Below are 8401 nucleotides of genomic sequence, written 5' to 3'. Positions count from 1 at the left end.
TGTAATTATAATTGTTGTAGAATGTCATGTTGCTGATTACTGAATTCTTCTAGGTTCTTTGTAAAGTATGGAATGTTCTGATAATCTCTGGGTTGTCTTCAAGTAATGGTTCCTTAAATGCTCTTGTCATGCACTATAGTCTCACCTGAAAGCAAGCAAACAAACAAGACAACTAGGTGTAGAAACAGTGCACAATAATCTCAAGTATAACAAGGAATTGAAGCATCAAATAATTTTTTTAATTTTTGCGACCACCACAACAATAAAAGTAGATGAAAATGAAACTGAGAAATGAAAAGAAAATTTTTGTAAAAATGAAAAGGTGGTCTAAATGAAGGAATTCAGGCAAAATTGGGCTTATTTCACGGCCATAGGCCATGAGTATTGTTCCCTAGGCCGTTTTCTGTCAACCTACTAAATTTGAGGTCAATCGGAGTCAAAATAAATAAATCAGCACAAACTAGCACCAATTGGATTGTTTTACCTCAAGCAAGCAAAATTCAAAGCAAACAAGGAGAACAAGCTAGAACTACCTAAACACCTCTATGAATCCCCGGCAATGGCGCCAAAAATTATTGTGAGGCTCAGATTGTCGTCTAAATGAGCACACTAACTTAATTAATACTGAATCCCCTAACTAAAGTAGTATAAGGTGACTTGAGTCGTCTCCCAATGATTGTAGATGTATGGCAATTAGGGGTTATTTGGATTTAGATTTTCGGGGGGGGGGGGGGGGGGTTGTATTAAGTTTTAAATCATCTAACAATGGAAAGAACACTAATTTGAGTAAACATAATTGCTACATTAAATGAAAGCATTAAGAACAAGTGCATCAACAAATTAAACAAGTGAAAGCGAAGGACAAAGAAAGCAACATCCAAAACTGTAAGAGGAATTTTAACAAACACTTGACATGCAAAATTAAATCTATGCTCAGAAATGGTAAATAGAGTAAATATAATGATTCTCCCTATGTCCTTGGCCGGAGATGGATGCAAAGCGTTAAAAAATTCCATGAATGATGCATCAAAGGAAGGAATCCCCAACTCCAATGCAATCCCCGTAGTTGATGCGGTGGGTGAGATGAAGTGGTGGAGAAGGAAATCCCCTTGGCTCCTCGATGGATGGAAGGTGGTCGGATTGAAGAGGAAATCCCCTTAACTTCTTTCCGGTGGCATGATGGATGGAGATGGCGGTGATGAAGGTGGGTGGCGGCTAGGGTTGTTCCAAAGGGAAGAATGAATTACTCCAAGCAATGCCAAGCTCTTTCTCATCATCCTAGCCAAGATGCCCACATGGCCCTCTTGAACTTGACCCGATTTCATGACCCTTTAGGTATCCTACAAAGACACATAAAATGTAACGCCCGCCCTTACGTGGGCCCTTAATGGAAGAGCTTTGGGGAACACCTGCAACACTAAAATCGTGAGATGGAAGGCCAGGAGTGTCCTGGCGCGACCACTCTGATGCTTAAGTCAGTTCGTGAGAGGGAGGAAGGAGAAAGTGAAAATGGAGAAGCTTGATATGTGAGATTGCATACCTCTCTTCGATAACCAACTGACCTTTTATATGGTTTGATGACGTTAGGTCACATCAAGATGTGACTAAAGTCCCATCGTCGTTATGAATGTGTCAGAGAATAGGGTATAGTCACCACTGATGTCCCATCGCTGACTTGCATTTAAGGGGGTATGTTCTGCTATCTATCAAAGATTTGCCATGATGATATGCAGAAGTGTCAGAAGAACATTCACAACTGTACGACAGGAGAGTGGATTTTTCCAAGACAGAGGAGTGGTCTTTTCCAGGATTAGAATGGGCTAGTGACATGGAAAGCAGAGGGGAATCGACCTGGCTCGATAGTGTATCCGTGTAAGATCGGGTCGACTAAAGGGGCCTTTAGACAGGTGACTCGACTCGACCTCTGAGGGCACCGGTCCTAGAAAGAGCTCGAGCCGAGCGGACCTACTTGGGCATAGGGTAAATGACCTAGGTGGCAAGGAGCCAAGCCGACTAGGTCCATCCAGGACAGCCCGGTGGTATTCTCCTTGAGAATGAGGACCGAGGAAATCCTGCTGAATTGGTGTGAAGAGGCGGGAGCCAGTACTAAGAACTGTCCGAGCCGAGTGAGTCGACTGCGGTTCGATACAAGCGTCCCGATAGGGCAACACTCTTGAGGGTTCGGCTCGACGATTTAAGAGAACTCGGTTTGGCGGTTTCGAGGGACTCGACTCGGTCCATACTTCCAGTTTCGAGGCCTCGCACCCGACATCTTCCGTTGGACTCACCTAACCGTGCTCAACGTATACAACCATAACACAAGCCTCCTCTCTAGTCTAGTCGAAGGAGAAAGGAGTTTGACTGACTAGACCAGCGTGGCAATGGACTTGCACCATGATAGTCTTGGGTCTTTATGAGGAACCCGCACTTTGTGGGGGTGTGTGCGGAGGGATCTGCATGGCTCATCGAGCATATAACGGTCTGATCCACCGATGACGTGGTGGATCCTTTTCCAATGTGGCATTAATAAGGGCGTGCTAGCGTGATGCCCGATGAGACAGGTGAATCACCATCATGGCGTCAAAGATCGGTCTAGGGAGTTGAGCCCATCGAACGGTAGTTATGCATTCCCGCCCTATCTCCACCGCCTGATCAGACGGTCCTGCTGGGCTAGGGCGTCGGATATATAGAGTAACCCGTCAGACGTGCGGCGGCCACGCGATTTCATCTTCTTCGTCTCTTGCCCTCGTATGCTTCTCGTCTTCTCCTCTGGCGATTCCTTCGTTTCTCCCTTTTCTGAACACGTAAGTGTTGCTCCTCCTTCCTTCTTTTAGAAATGTCTTCTGATAGCGCCTCAGATAGTACCGTTGGCCCCTGGTATGAGTCCACGAAGTCCACCTATTCTCAAGCGGTCATCTCTATCACTAGGTTAGCCTATGAGATCCCCACCGACCTTAGGATTTTGGCCCCCAGACCGGACCAGAGACCCAGTTTGCCTCCCCCAGGTAGCGTAACTTTCTTCTACGGTCAACTCGAGGGTAGCCTTCGATTCTCGATTCCGGAGTTTTTCCTGGCCATCTCTACTTACTTCCACATCCCTCTCAACCAACTTGCCCCTAACTCTTTTCGCCTCCTTTGCGGGGTAGCCCTTATCTTTCGTTTGTATCAAATTCCGTTGTGTCCTTCTGTCTTTCACTTGTTTTTCTATCCGAAAAAGAAGGAGGATGGCGTGTTCTTCTTCAACGCCAAGCCCGGAATTAATTTCTTGGCTAATTACCCGACTTCTCACAAAGGGTGGAAGAAGAAATTCTTTTTTGTTCAATACCCGGGTCCCATCCCTTTTCCGGCCGAGTGGCAATGCGAGCTCCCGACTCCGCCTCGACTGCGACTCCTCAAGACCGATTCGAAGGTCACGGCCATGTCTGACCTTCTGAAAGGCTTGCGGTTCGATGCCCAGAAGTTGACGACCGAGGAAGGCTTGCTACATCGAGGCGGCCTGAGTCCGATTGCGGCTGAGCTGACGCGACCCTTCGATAAGGAGCGGGTGCCCTAGTTCTTTTGTAATAACTAATTGAATGCTTTTGTCTTTTTGCAGCCGACATCTGGATGGAGGCCTCACTGAACAAACACCTGAAGTGGGACCGAGCCATCCTCGGGGCTTTTTTGACTCCTGGTGCCACTGCTGGGACCTCAACTATGGAGGCCCCTTGAGAGGACCACACAGAGGCTGCCGCATCCGAGATCCCAGTGGTCGCTAGGGAAAGCCGCCCGACTCGGTTGGAGTCGGAACCACGACAGAAACGTAGGGAGGGGGACCGTCCTCCCAAGCCTTCTAAATCTCATTCCAAGAAGAGACATCACCACCGATCTGAGGAGGAGGAGGGGACGAAGCGCTCCAAGAAGTCTGATTCGTCGAAGGGGAGCAAGTCAATGCGGCGTCTGCAAGGAGATGATTCGACGCCTCCTAGGCCCGAGCCGATTGTGGGATCGACACAGCTACCACAGCCGACGGGTGATGAGTTGACTCATCCCAATCTGGTGGAGGAGGGGGTGGCGGCTCCCCAAACTGAGCTGGAAACCCCGCTGACGGAGCCAGCTCCCCTCCCGGAAGAGGTCGTGAGGACATCCCCCGCGGAGCTGAGAGCCGAAGCTGATCCTAAGGAAGGTGCCGTCTGCTCCGAGTGCACCGAGGCTACCTGGGCCTTGTCCAGCCGAATCTTCCGAGGGCGGGCAAGCATCTTCTTCTCAGTGAGAGTTTCGTGACATGCAACTGACGCATGTGCCAGCAGACGAGCCCATCTCGCCCGACGTCGTGCTGGGCGTGATGAACCTAGTCCGAGCTAGGCTTGGTACCGAGTCCTTTCGCTGGGGCCACAACTGCATAACTTAGTTACCGCGACAACTTCCACTACTTCCGAGTAAGTTCTCTTAACTTTTTTGGTGCTAAGTGCCGAACTACACTAACTTTTTCCTTTGGCAACAGTCGTGGGCGGAACACCTGGAGGTGCACCACAGGCTGAACCGTCTGAACCGCCAGTTCGTGGCTGTGAAGGCGGAGTTAGAGAAGCTGAAGGCCCAGGGTTCGGAGCTGCTCCGGGAGCGCGACGAGGCGCGGGCCAACGCCTCCAAGAGCAATGAAGAAGCAGACCAGCACCGAGCAGATCTTCTCAAGGCGCAGGACAAGCTGACCGCATTGGAGCGAGAGGCGGAGGCGGCTCGTGCTAAGCTGGAGAAGCAAGAGGAAGAACTGTCTCGAATACTCGAGAGCTCAACTTCTCAGCAGAAGCAGCTGGAAGAAGAGAAGAGAAAGAGAAGCGGAGCTGGAGAAAGCTCGAGCCGAGGCGACACGGGCAACAGCCGAACTCCAGGCGTACCAAGAAGGGGAGTCGGGCCGCGTGCAGGCCGCCAAGGATGCCTGGCTGCAATCAGAGGAGTATATCGACCTCTTCGAGCAGAAAGCGGCCCTAATGCTGCAGCGAGGCTTCGAGGGTGCGGTGAAGCAGGTGGGCGAGGCCAAGCTGTTTCCCCCAGACTTTGATCCCAATCTGTCTGGACATAGATAGAGTCTGGCAGGAGCTGCTCGAATCCGAGAGGAGAGGCCTACTGTAACCCTCATGTATAAAAATTTTGATAAAGTAGAGTACTCTTTTGGCCACTTTATCTGTTATGTGTCTTTATACTTCCTAAGAACTGTGTACCGCATGCTTGATTCGGGTCTTTCGAGGTGCCTTGGAAGGTCTGAGAAGGTTCCCAATCATCCCCATCAAAGAATTTTCCAAGGATCAGCCTCCTCCAGTCGGGCACTGGTCGAAGGGAAAAGGTTTTAACGCTATCTTTATCTTCGCTGAGCGGAGAGACCGACCGGACCACGTCTGAGCATGGTTCGAATGGAAACGCCATCTTTTGAGTCGGAGACGACCTCCTTGGGAGTCGACGTGCCTTTCTGCCACGTGGCTGATGGCAGACGCCTGTCCACAGATGGCAGTGCACACGTGCGCAGCAAAGTGCGCGCTATTTACGAGGTAATCATTAATGAGACCCTACTTCCGATGTGACTAGCATATCATCATCATGATGATGTGAGATCTGCTTAGGAAACTGTGCTCATCGGGCGACGGTCATCAAATCCCGCCCTTTTATCTCCATCAGATCGGACGGTGGGACTTTGCCGTTGCCTTGCATAAAAGGCCCACGAGCGGCAGTTGCAAAGCAACTGCATCTTCGACGGCAACATCCTCTTCTTCTCCTTCTTCTCCTGTCGAACCGCTTCTTCTCCTCAGTAAGACTAGTCTCTAGCCTTCTTCCTCTTCTTTGTTTCTTCAGGGTTTGTTAGGGATGTCGTCTTCCTCAGAGGCAGTTTGGGTATCATCGGGGTCAGAGGAGGTTTGGGTATCTTCTTCCTCAGCGGAAAAGGAAACCTCACTAGATCTGTCGGAGGAAGGGTCGTCGTCCGAGTCGGTGGAGGTGTGGTACGAGTCAAAATCCTCCGTCTTCACCACCGAGTCCCGCTTGGAAGTTAGGCGGCGGTTCGCTATCCCTTCGAGTATAAGATCAAGGTCCCCAAACGCCACCATCGCCCCGGTCTCCCTCCCCCCGGTTGCATCACCTTCTTCGTAGATCAACTGGAAGGAGGGCTTAGATTTCCCATCCCCGAGTTCTTTCTAGAGGTATTCGAGGTACTTTGGTATCCCTCTGAACCAACTAGCCCCGAATTCTTTTCGTCTTTTGTGCGGGGCTTTTCTAGTTTTCCGAGTGTATGGTATCCTTGCCTAGCCCTCGTGTTTTTCACTTCTTCTTCTTCCCAAAAATGAAAGAAGAGGGTGTTTTTTACTTTACAGCCCGAGCCGGACATAACTTTTTGGATAATTACCCGACTTCTCATAGGGGTTGGAAGGGTCGGTTCTTCTTCCTTCGCCCTCCGAGTCCCTGCAACCTTTTCTTCCGAGTGGTTGAAAGAACTCCCTAGTCAACCCCCCTAGGCCCGTTTAAGGAGGATTCGGTCTATCAAGAGACTTTTGAGTTGTTATCGGGTCTCCAATACGACGTCGACCGATTAGTAGGCGAGGAGGGCCTTTTGCACTGGGCTCGCCTGAGCCCGGTATCGGCAAAGTTGTCCCAGCCACTGGGTAAGGCTTTTTTTCTCTCTTTCGGGCATCTGTGAGTGTTAACTTAGTTTTGTTTCCTTTGTTGCAGACGAATTTTGGATGTCTTCCTCTCTGAACAAATACCTCAAATGGGATAAGACTATCCTTGGGTCGTCGAGATCACCAACCGGCTCGGCCGGGGCTTCCGCAGCGAACATGCCCCGAAGAGCTCCAGACAAAGGATGGGTTCGGTTGGAGCTTCGGCTCGACCGATGACACCGGTCACGTCCCTGCTTCAGGACTCGGGGCTCACCGCATCCTTCAGCTCGCTCCTCCCTGAAACGCCCGTCTCCTTCGACTAGCCACGGAGGACACCTACCATCCTAAATCGAAGAAAACACCGGCACGCTGGCACTGAAAGATCGAATCAGCGCAGCACCGGGGAAGGCCGCCATGGACCCCACTGAGCAGGTGCCAGCCGTGGTGTCAGAAAGGGAGATCGAGGGGCCCTCAGAACAAACCCTTGGCCCCTCCCGAGACTCCTATCCAAGTTAAGCGAGAGAACTTTCCCTCCTCGGGAACAAGCAAGGAAGCCAGGATGAAGTGGAATCGGCTCGAGTTGATTCAACGGTGGTCGAAGCCTCATCGATCCATGCTCCCGCAGGGACCTCATCGGTACCCGAGATCGCACGCCTCCCAGTTCCCCTCCCTTCAGAGAGGCCGACCATGACTGCAACGCCCTCCAGCTCACTCCCCCTAGAAAGGCCTGCCATCGCTGCTGACGCTCCTTTCCAGTGGGAGGAGATTACTCAAGTCATGGACCATATACGGTCAATCCGGGGCGCCGATAGCTTCTCTAGGCTATCGATAATGGACCTGTTCAGCCGTGGCAGCTACAACATCATGAGGGTAAGAAGTATCGCCCTCCTTCATACCCTTTACCTCGAGGCCTGACAAGGATTATTTGAGGCAGGTCTGGACGGAGTACCTGGAGCTTTACCACCGCATGCCGGAGCTCCTCCGTTATCTCCATTCCTTAGAGCAACACTCTGAGGACGTGACGGCGCGGACTCAGTGCAATGGCGGGAACTGAGCGATGCCCGAGCAGAGACGACCGCCGCTCGCAATGAAGCAGCCGAGAGATACCAAGAGGCCAATAACTGGCGACTCCGTACCTTCTCGGCCGAAACCAAGGTAGGAGTGATGGAGGAAGAGTTGCAGCGAGCCCGAGCCCAACTGTCCCAGAAGGACCAAGAACTGAAGAAGGCTCATGAGGACTCCGCTCATTTGAATAATCAAATCAAGGACTTGACCGAAGGTCAAAAAGTGCTGGAGCAGCTGCTGGAGGAGTCCAAGAACGAGCTGGCGGCTCCGCAAAATCGAGGAGGCCGAGCAAGCTGAGGTCGCCAAGGGTAAATGGCGGGAGTTCAAAAGGTTATCTCGAGGAGTACCAAGAAGATCTCCGCAAAGATGATGCAGCGTGGTTTTGAAGGGGCTTTGAAACAAGTATGTCAGTCGGGCGTGATTACCCCTGGCACATCCATGGATTTCTTGGACATGGATAAAGTATGGGCAGAACTACCCGAGTCGGAGAAGTTAGGCAAATGATGTAACTGGCTAGGGCAAAATGTAATATGTCTTTTGAAATCAATGATAATCCTTTTTGCCTCTCTCCGTCCTTTCTTTGTCCCCCGCGAATTTGATTGAGCTGTGCGTGGAACTCCTCGTAGTGCCTTAGCCGCACAACCATATTAATGGGCATGTGAGTGGGGCGGTGGGAAATACCCAACGCCCTGTTGATGCGGTCTGGAAAGTGG

Source organism: Curcuma longa, chromosome 1 (genome assembly GCF_044706935.1).
Source record: "Curcuma longa cultivar G26 ecotype Majalengka, Jawa Barat chromosome 1, ITB_CL_G26_1.1, whole genome shotgun sequence".
Taxonomy (NCBI): domain Eukaryota; kingdom Viridiplantae; phylum Streptophyta; class Magnoliopsida; order Zingiberales; family Zingiberaceae; genus Curcuma; species Curcuma longa.
Note: the sequence above shows the minus strand (reverse complement) of the source record.